Source organism: Neophocaena asiaeorientalis, unplaced genomic scaffold, assembly GCF_003031525.2.
Source record: "Neophocaena asiaeorientalis asiaeorientalis breed wild unplaced genomic scaffold, Neophocaena_asiaeorientalis_V1.1 scaffold43, whole genome shotgun sequence".
Lineage (NCBI taxonomy): Eukaryota > Metazoa > Chordata > Mammalia > Artiodactyla > Phocoenidae > Neophocaena > Neophocaena asiaeorientalis.
The window spans coordinates 10986907-10997819 of NW_020173674.1; the positions used below are offsets into that span (position 1 = coordinate 10986907).

A 10913-nucleotide genomic window follows, 5' to 3' on the forward strand; every position below is an offset into this window, starting at 1 on the left:
AGCTCTGCTATGAAGTAGAGAAGATTAAAAAAGATATATACAGGAGAGTTAAAAATATATATACACGGAATAGTGATACCTATTTTGTTCCAGATAATATGATGGCGTCTGAAGACAAAGACATGGATAAAATCTACGCTTGCCTTTCAGGAGGCCTTAGGCAGGAGTAATCTCTGAACTTTTAATTTCCCACCCCTACAATTTTTAACTAACTGAGCATCCACTCCATATATATTATTTATGTTATATATGTATATATTCTTTTGTAATTGATACATTAAATGTTAGCTCACTTAATTTCTTATTTTGGGGGTAAAATTATAAATGGAGGTGGAAGTATTTTTTTCATTCACTCCAGTGGAGCATCTTGGGCGCTTCCTGGAGAGCTTCCTTGATCTGGAACCCCCAGGCCTGGTACATGCCTGACTCTCTCCCTTCTTTCTTTAGATCTCTGTTAAATGCCAGGTTTCCAGAGAGGCCTTCCCTGACCACTCCCTATAAAATGTTTTCCTCTCCTCCTCTGTCATCTTCTGTCCCCTTATCCCAATATTTCGTATACTACATTTCACTGTATAGTAAATATCATTATTTTTTGTTAGTTTAGTTTTTGTCTCCTTGCACTAGAATGTAAGCTTCAAAGAACAACGGGGTCCTACTGTATAGCACAGGGAACTATATTCAATATCCTGTGATAAACCATAATGAATAAGAATATAAAAAAGAATATATATATGTATAACTGAGTCACTTTGCTGTACAGTGGAAATTAACACAACATTGTAAATCAACTATACTTCAATAAAATTTAAAAAAAATAATGAAAGCTTCAAGAGGGGCAGGAAGGAGTCCTGAACACTGGGGGCTTTTAGACAAAAGCAACAAAGCCAGAAGGTTGGGGATAGAGGGAGAAAGCCTTACCCAGTGCATCCTGAAACCCCCCTGGGCTGGGGTAGGAGTAGAGGGAATATGGCGACTGTTTATTCACGCCTCTCCTAATTGCTGCATTCTTGCAATGCTAAGGGCCAGTATCACCCAGCCCTTCCCTCTCCCCCAGTTATCTATAGTCTCCCCTTCTTCTCTCTGATTTTTAGTGAGGAATTGCACATTTTCAGTCCTCACCCCCCACAGGAAGCAAAGGTAAATGTCTGATACACAAAGACTCTGCTGTTTGTTTCTCTCAGCATCTTGTCACGTAAGACGTTTGTGGTTGTAGAAAGTGTTCTGGCCTAGGAGCCAGAAGACCTCATCTCTGTAACTGGATTTGCCCCTGAAGAAAAGAGTAAAGGGGATGGTTGAACACCCTATTCCCACACTATCTGACTTCCATCCCATACACAGGAGCCAAGGACACCTAGGAGTTGATCTTGGATTGAGCTTCTTACCCAAACTGTGTCCTGAATTAATGAGAAATGAGGAATCCTTCATGGTTGCCTGTTTCTGTGTAATGTAAGGAGAACATGGTGAGAAACCTACACAGAGTGTAGAGATTTTTATTATGATTTATAATCATTGGCTCCTAGCTGCACCAAGGATGAGAAGCAGTCACACACCCCTGAAGACCCAGGGAGGACAGCACGGTATAAAGTGGAGTGCACCGACATGCACTAGGTTCCCTGTACTGACATGGGGCACACCCATGCCAGCCTCACCTCTGGCCAGCTCTTTGCACTCTTACACCATTTTATAAACTTGAAGTTGGGTTAAACTCTATTTTATCCTATGATTTTCATTGTTACTCCCTATCTGAGCCCCCCCCCCCCCTTACTAGTCACCCGCTTCTTACTAGCTACGTGACCTGAACAGGTTACCTTCTTTTTTGAGCCTCAATTTCCTTTCATTTAGAATGGAAAAAAAAAAATTGGTTATTCTAAAACCAATGGGGTCACAGGGTCAAAGAAATATATTGTGGATTTGGAAGACTTCAGAAATTATATCACTAACATACTCATACATAGAAAATACTAGAGTAAGAATTCTAACCAAACATCAAATAAATAGGAGCAGAGACCTCAGTTAGGAGCAGAAAAAAAGGAGAGCAAACAGTGGTGAGCAAAAGAGTCTGGCAAATTTTATCTATATAGTTAAATCTAAACGGACAGTGATAGACACTCTGGGAATGTGTAATAAAAGTTTTTAAAAAGCATTCTTTAAGTGGAAGTGACTCACTGCAAGGGAAATTCTATAATATCTGGAGCTGAAACATTCAGGGTTTGGCTCAGGGGGACCACAGGTAGAGGAGTAGCGCATTTTGTCTCACGCGTCGTACTCTTATGGATGTGGGGAGGGAGATGAATAGGGGAAATGAATCTTTTGGAGAGATGTCATCTTATTGGGATGCAAGTGGAAGCAGAGGGAGAGTAACTGGTACTTTGCCCATCTATAATAGAAGCAAATTTTTGTTCAGCTCTGAGCACTAGGAAAAATACTATTGACTGAATAAAAAGCTCATAAGAGAATGTGATGAATAAGCAAATCATAAGATTCCTTAGTGGAGGTAATATCTGTTGCTTTTCTATACACTAATAATGAACCATGAGAAAGGGAAAACAATAAAACAATCCCATTTAAAATTGCATCCAAAAAAATAAAATAACCTAAGAATAAACTTAACCAAGGAGCTGAAAGACTTATACTCTGAAAACTATAAAACATTTATGAAGGACACTGAAGATGATATGAAGACATGGAAATCTATCATGTATTCTTGGATTGGAAGAATTAATATTGTTAAAATGTCCATACTACCCAAAGCAATCTACAGATTTAAAATGCAACCCCTATGAAAATACCCAGGACATTTTCCACAAAACCAGAACAAATAATCCTAAAATTTATATGGAACCACAAAAGACCTGGAATCACCAAGAAAATCTTGAGAAAAAAAAGAAAAGAACTGGAAGTATCACACTCTCTGACTTCAGACTATACTACAAGCCTACAGTAATCAAAACAGTATGGTACTGGCACAAAAAAATAGACATAGATTAATGAAATGGAATAGAGAGCCCAGAAATAAACCCACACACTCACGGTCAATTAATCTAAGACAAAGGAAGAAAAATACTATTGATTAAATAAAAAGCTAATAAGGGAATATGATGGATAAGTGAATTCATAAGATTTCATAGTGGAGGCAATATCCCCAGTAAAAAACAGCCCTTATCTTTTGAATAGACACAGGGTACAATCTTCAAAAGAGAAAAAGCATATACAGGGGAAATAAATTAATTTTCACCCCATTCTCAAGACACTACCTTTCCTGGGATAATTGATGACTATACAAGCATAATAACTCCTTTTCAACATATTTCACAGAAGCTGAGCAGTTCAGTGTTCATGCATAAGAAGACTGGCTGATCTGGCAGGAAATGAAAATTTTACCTTAGATATATTTCTCATGAATAGTTTTTTAGGTGGTCAGTGAGTATGCTCAAAAAGGGATTCACAAGCCTCTATAATACATGAGTTTGGGACACAGAAAGCTAAAGATTTGGACTAAGTTTAGATGAGATCAGGAGCCAAAGAGGCTAGCAGAGGTGTGTGTGTGTGTGTGTGTGTGTGTGTGTGTGTGTGTGTGTTCATATAGGGACAGGTGGGTAGTTGTTAGGCTGCTAGTGAGGTGCCATGATCTCCAGGTCCTGGAGTAGGTCCCTGGGAAGACAGACTCTTCTAAAAATTGGTGCCCTTACCATTTTAAAATATTTTTATTATTACTCCTGGGCATCATTGTTCAATTTTTAAAAATATCTCGCACAGGCTACTATTCCCATGGTGACAAGGCAAGGCTTGGTTGCCAAGAGCTTCTGTTGGACTGTCCCTAATTTTTCTTTGTGAGAACAGGTGTTTCTTCAGGGTAAGGAAGGGAGGTGGGAAGGTCCCTAGTAACCTACTCCCTCTCCCTGTTCAAAGGACTCTAAAAGAGCACAGCAGAGACAGTCCACTGGGATCAACTTTAGTGCTTCCCATACTCCTGAGCTGAGGCTTTCCCTGAAGGAAAAGAAAAGACTGTTCACTGGGTCATGGGAAGATTCATATGTAAAGCCCAAGACTCAGGTACTATTTCGGGGGAGTTTGTATCCACGGTAAAGTAGGATTGACCCAGGTTCATCTGACTGCAAGGGCAACAGTATAAGGCAAATATGAAGGAACTGATATGATGTGGAGGGTGGGACCAGCCTGGGAGAAAGAATGGAAAGTTAGGTGGAGAGGGTGAACCAAACATGTGTGTGTCTTCTTCAAACCAATAACTGTATGAAATAATGGAAAAAATAAAAAGAAACAAAAACAGAATAAATCTGCCCCAATAAGGTACTGTCATGGATCCTGAAATTTGAGCAGACAGATGAACACCAGACTGAAACACTTATGGGAGCAGACTGCTGTGAAGATAGGAACTGTAAAAAAAAACTTGAAGTTTGGGCATGATGGAAGTTGGGTGGGAGATGGCCTAGGATATCTAGTCAATCCCTGTCTCTCCTCCATCCTCACATCTCTGTTTCTCCTAAGCAACATTTATCCACAGGCAAAAGTGACGAGTGTCAGCCCAAAGCTAGAGATACAAATCTTACCCAATAGGTAGTTGATGAGCACAAGCAGGGACCAGAATTAAGACTTAGAGACAAGTTCCCAGTGCCCCCCATGTGGACGCACAACCCTCGCCTCCCCCAGGGTCCCTGTAGGTCAGCTATGATGAACAGTTCTCAAACACAGAAGTAGAAAACCAGAAATCACAAAAAAATTCAAGTTATAATGGTATTGTATAAATCCAACTGACATTATGTGGAGTTTCGTGTTGAAAATAAGTCTGCAACAAAAGAATATGACACACATCTTAAAGTATGTGTATTGTTCAATAAATTTCACGATAATTTAGCGTAAATGTTCATTTGTTCACATGAAAAGAATAAGTATTATCTCAGGGTACACAGATTGAGCATTTATAAGCCAAGCTTTAAAAAAAATGTATGCTACAAGATGGAAGAAGTTGAGGCCCCCTAAGAAATCATACTAGCTGCCCTCTCTTCCTTACTAATTCTATTTTGCAGGCTGGCTAGGTAGGACCCAAAATCCAAAAGCACAGAATGACAGATAATAGGAGCTAAGGAAGAAAATAAAAATGGACAGATGCCCAGAGTTTATTGTGTCAGATAATCTTTCTTTCTAATAATAGAAGTCGAGTAAAAAGACTGAACAAACAAAATCTACTTGAAAGGGCATTTAAAGCCATAGTTAGAAGTGTCAGCTGCTGAAAACAGAAGGAATGGGTGTGTGTGCGTGGGCCAACTAATGGGATACGAGCAGTTGTATTTTCAGTCTGTTATAATAGTGTAACGTAATTAGTCAGCACCCCCAGTGCCTAGCGCAAAAGAGGGATTTGGGGAACTAGGAAATGTTTGGAATATGCACACGGCGGACCATGATGTGATCATCAGAGGACACGGAAATATTTCTGAGAAAGTAGTAGAAGAAAGGGAAAGGATTGTTTCCCAAAAGATGACTTAGGAGAATAGCATTGAAAGGGTAAATAACAAAGAAAAATAAAGTATTTTGAAATTTTGCCAGGTACCTGTCCTTTCTCAGTTCACTGAACACCTTTCCACCTTAAGGATGTGTAAGAAAGTATACACATACTTAACTTTGTCTTTAAGTATTAAAACAAGGAAAAAGGAAGGACAAAACAGATGTATGTTTGAGGAAGGAGTAGGCAGTGGTAAGCAGTTATGGTAAACTGGCTGAACTGGGCTGGACTTTATTGTTTAAAGTTTCCAGATCTGCTAAAATTAAACTCTTGGCCCGTAAAATAGTTGCAGGGGTATGTGGGATAGGCAACAGAGAAGGGTCTTGAGTTAATGCCTAGGTTGCATTTCTTCTCTTTCTGAGGGTTATAGAAGCAAGGGTTAACAGCCAGGTTTTAGAATCAGGTAGGCTTTGTTTAGAATTCTGGTTCTTCTTTAAGCCTGAGTTATCACATCTTAAAATGGACAATAATGGAACTTTCTTTACAGAAGTATAATGATGACTAAAACAGATAATGCATGAGACATGCTCCTTACAGTGCCTAGAACATGAACTTTCTATAAATATTCCATGTTGTTATTTATTTTTATCTGTCAGGGTTGTCAGGGGAGTTTGGATCAGGTGATAAAGAGCGTAGCTTCAAAGTTAATACAAATGGACTCTACAAGAAACCTACCTCTCTTTGGGTGAGATCCAAACCAACTCAGGGATTCAAAAAAAAAAAAAAACTCAGATTGGAACCTTGTCTGAGGCATCCAGTCCAAATGATGGAGAAGGAGGGTGAGAATAGATTTTGGGCACTTCTGTCTACCTCCTATCTTCAGGAGTTAAAATAGCAGAGGGTAGAGTTGCTTGGGGTGTGTTGGAGAGGAGGGACATCTTGGGATAGATTGGTTTGGGGTGTCACACCTATGAGTGGCTACTTTGGGATATGATTTGAGGGACTGTGGTTGAATTTGGGTATAGGATGACCGAGCTAAGATATGAGGGAAAACCTGTGCAAGATATATGGCAGAATGATCTAGAATCAAAAAATTCTTCATCTGTGTATCATATGGTTCTTGGTTGGGAACTTTTCTTTGCAGAGAAAATATGGGTTTCAAAACGTCTTTGCTAGAGGTCTCCCATGAAGGGCTGGTGAACAGTAACTGGAAATTTGGTCTGAATGATGGACTCTGAGTCATGTCCAGTGCTGCATCCAGCATTTACTGACCTACTGTGCCCACTCCATTTTCTGGAGTGTGACGGAGCAGCCCTGAAAAGTGAGAATGCCTTTTGCCCACCCTGATCTCCACCACTATGGTTTCGCAAGAGCAGGTCACAGGACACATGGCGAAATCCTTCGCTGAGCAAACGCATTTCATTTTATGGACATGTGGCGGAGCAAAATGAACAAACCCTGAAAAATCAACAAACACTCAGGTTTCCGAGTTGCTTCCTGCGGCCGGCATCAGTGGCAACGTATTCCTGCTCAGCTTAGCCCCATCAGTGACCCCAAGTCATCCTAGTCTGCTGGAGTCAAGGGATATTTGTCACACATCTTCTGTCATACCTGCCCCTCTCTTTTGTCTGATAAGCTAATGAGACTTATTATGTGACGGTCAAAGCTTAGAAGTTATTAAGACATCTTTAGACGTTTGAATTCAACAGACCTCAGAAGCTATCCAGTCTAATTTCCTCAGGTTTTCCACTGGTTCTCTACACCTACTCTTACCCCATCCGTGAAAACACCTCACTACACCTCCATTCCTGCAGCATTCAGATATGAACTTAAGAATGACTCCCAAAGGGAAATTTTCCATGACTCATCCGCCACTAATACCCTAGCTAGATCCATTTCTCCTGATGCATGTTCTCTTAAAACTCTGTATATCTCCTTCACACAACTCATCCCAAATGCAGTTAAATATTTGTACAGTTATTTGTATGATGCATGCCTCCTCCTCGACACTGGAAAGTAGATTCCATGAAGTCAAAGAACATATTGAAATGTTAGTCCCTAGCTAGGGGCTTATCAGTCAATACCCACTTGATGGATGAATAATGAATGAATGTAAATAATGAATAAATAAATAATAAATGAATGAATGAAACTTTATAGAGTCGTTGTGAAGATAAAGTAAACAAAGAATACATCCTAACATGCACAGTGTCTGGTGTATATTAGAAGCTTATGAAATAATATTAGATCCCTTGCTAGCTAACCCTTGAAGTAAAAGCATTAACATTTTGTATTCAATGTTTTTATACTTACTGTTATGACATACATATTTCCCATATTATTTTTTAACTTAATTAATTTATTACTTTTTAAAATTTTTATTTATTTTTGGTCGTGTTGGGTCTTTGTTGCTGCACCTGGGCTTTCTCTAGTTGCGGCGAGCGGGGGCTACTCTTCATTGCGGTGCACGGGCTTCTTACTGCGGTGGCTTCTCTTGTTGTGGAGCATGGGCTCTAGGCGTGCGGGCTTCAGTAGCTGTGGCACATGGGCTCAGTAGTTGTGGTGTGGCTCACGGGGTCTAGCGCCTTCAGTAGCTGTGGCACATGGGCTCAGTAGTTGTGGTGTGGCTCGTGGGCTCTAGGGCACAGGGTCAGTAGTTGTGGCTCACGGGCTTAGTTGCTCCGCGGCATGTGGGATCTTTCCGGACCAGGGCACAAACCCATGTCCCCTGCATCGGCAGGCAGATTCTTAACCTCTGCGCCAGCAGCGAAGCCCTCCCATACTATCAAAGTCTTTTGATAAACACAATTTAAATGATTCCATGATATAGTCACATGGTATATTAGTTTGGGTGCTTTTGGCTTAAAGTAAGAAAAAAAAAAAAAAAGCCCTGATTCAAAATGGCTGTAGTAATAAGGAAATTTGGTATCTCATCAAATTGAGAGTCCAAATGCTGACCAGGCTTGAGGTTGGTGCCTATCAGCAAGCCCTTGATGTCATCAAGGAACCAGGTTCTTGTTCCTTCTGTGATCACCACTGGTTTCATCCTAAGGTTGGTTCTCTTCATGATTGATCTGGCTGCCAGTACAGGGTCTTGTTAACATGCAAGAGGTACACAGAGAGAAATTCCAACCAGACTTACACTTTCCAGGAGAATGTCACGCTCTGATGGCTCAGACCAGTGGTTCCCTAATAATTACGACTATGAATTCTTAAGTTATCATATTTTATCTTGAATTAATATTACTCCATTTCGCATACAATGTAATAACATAATTTCCTTTGCCTCCCCCCTTTGTGCTATTGTTAAATAATTTTCTTCTATATTTGCTATAACTCTGTGGTATACAGTTATTATATTTGGATTTAAAATAGACACCTCTAGGCAAGAGGATCACTTCTCCCACAGATTGACTTGTCAAAATATAAACGAGTGTATCCAGAAAAGGACAGAGAGGGCCAAAGAGTGGGGTTTCACTTGGATCACACCTCATCTGGCTGGAAATGTAGTGCACAGCTGTTTTGATCCCTGAGGCACTCTTGGACGCTGTGCTGTAGCACATTCAAAATAGTGCCCATTATGGGGGAGATGCCAAATTACAATGGATTCAAAAGTATATAATGGGGCCTTACCTACACAAAACCACCCAGCAAGTCAATCAGAATTGCATGATTTGTGCTAAAAATAAACCCAAAGACTGCTGTTGGACGTCCCCAGATGAGGACGCAACATAGGAACCTGTGCCACTGAGGACTGGACTCAAATGCCTTGAGCTGCAGGAAATTTCAGATACCTACCAGTATTTGTGGATACTTTTTCAGGATGGGTGGAAGCATATCCCACCTGGACAGAAAGTCTCTGAAGAGGATGCCTGGGTCTTGAACAAACTGAAAGCTGAACGTGAGTGTGGTATCACCATTGATATCTCCCTGTGGAAGTTCGAGACCAGCAAGTACTCTGTGACCATCACTGATGCTCCAGGACACAGAGACTTTATCAAAAACATGCTGACCCAGGCTGACTATGCTATCCTGATTGTGGCTGCTGGTGCTGGTGAATTTGAAGCAGGTATCTCCAAGAATGGGCAGACCCGTGAGCATGCCCTTCTGGCTTATACTCTGGGTGTGAAACAGCTAGTTGTTGGAGCTAAAACAACGGATTCCACTGAGCCGCCCTACAGCCAGAAGAGCTATGAGGAGGTTGCTAAGTAAGTCAGCACCTACATTAAGAAAATTGGCTACAACCCTGACATAGTAGCATTTGTACCAATGTCTGGCTGGAACAGTGAAAACATGCTGGAGCCAAGCGCTAGCATGCCTTGGTTCAAGGGTTGGACAGTCAGCCCTGGAGATGGCAATTCCAGTAGCACCATGCTGCTTGAAGCTCTGGATTGCATCCTGCCACCAGTTCATCTAACTGACAAGTCCTTGTGTCTGCCCCTCCAGGACATCTACAAAATTGGTATTGGTACTGTCCCTCTGGGTCGAGGGGAGACTGGTGTTCTCCAACCTGTCATGGTGGTCACCTTTGCTCCAGTCAACAATCCAACTAAAGTAAAGTCTGTTGAAATGCACCATGAAGCTTTGAGTAAAGCCCTTCCTGGTGACAGTGTGGGCTTCGCCGTCAAGAACGTGTCTGTCAAAGATGTTCATCATGGCAATGTGGTTGGTGACAGCAAAAATGACCCACTGATGGAAGCAGGTGGCTTCCAGCTCAAGTGATTATCTTGAACCTTATCAGTGCTGGATATTCACCTGCGCTGGATTGTCACACAGCTCACATTGCTTGCAAGTTTGCTGAGCTGAAGGAGAAGATTGATCATCGTTTTGGGAAAAAGCTGGAAGAGAGCCCCAAATTCTTGAAATCTGGTGACGCTGCTATCGTGGATATGGTGCCTGGCAAGCCCATGTGTGTTGAGACCTTCTCTATCCTCCTCTGGTCATTTTGGTGTTTGTGACATGAGACAGATGGTTGCTGTGGCTATCATCAAAGCAGTGGACAAGAAGGCAGCTGGAGTGGGCAAGGTCACCAAGTCTGCCCCAAAAGCTCGGAGGGCTAAATGAATATTATCCCCAGTATCTGCCACCCCAGTCTTAATCAGTGGTGGAAGAATGGTCTCAGAACTGTTTGTCTCAATTAGCTATTAAAATTTAATAGGAAAAGACTGGTGAATGATTAACAATGCATGATAAAACTTGCAAAAGGAAAGGAGAATGCTTTGTGGACCACTTGTTTTGTGTGTAGTAGTTTTTAAAATCAGCACTTTAGAAAAACACACACAGAAATAAAAAATCAGTACCTTTTAATTGGTTAAAGCCCTCCTGAAGGAAATTGTCCCCTGATTGGGATTAAGGCATTGGAACAACATTCATCCTGGAGACCACAATCAACAGGAAAAACTGAGAAAATGAATATTAATTTAACTTGGGATACAGCCTTGTCAGCTGCCCTGCT

The 10913-nt window shown here is 41.1% G+C and overlaps 1 pseudogene; it reads left to right on the top strand.

Moving 5' to 3' along the window:
- The window catches only part of LOC112402011 (elongation factor 1-alpha 1 pseudogene), an 11622-nt pseudogene extending 1100 nt beyond the window's left edge, over positions 1-10522 (top strand).
- Positions 10523-10913: the final 391 nt, after the last annotated feature.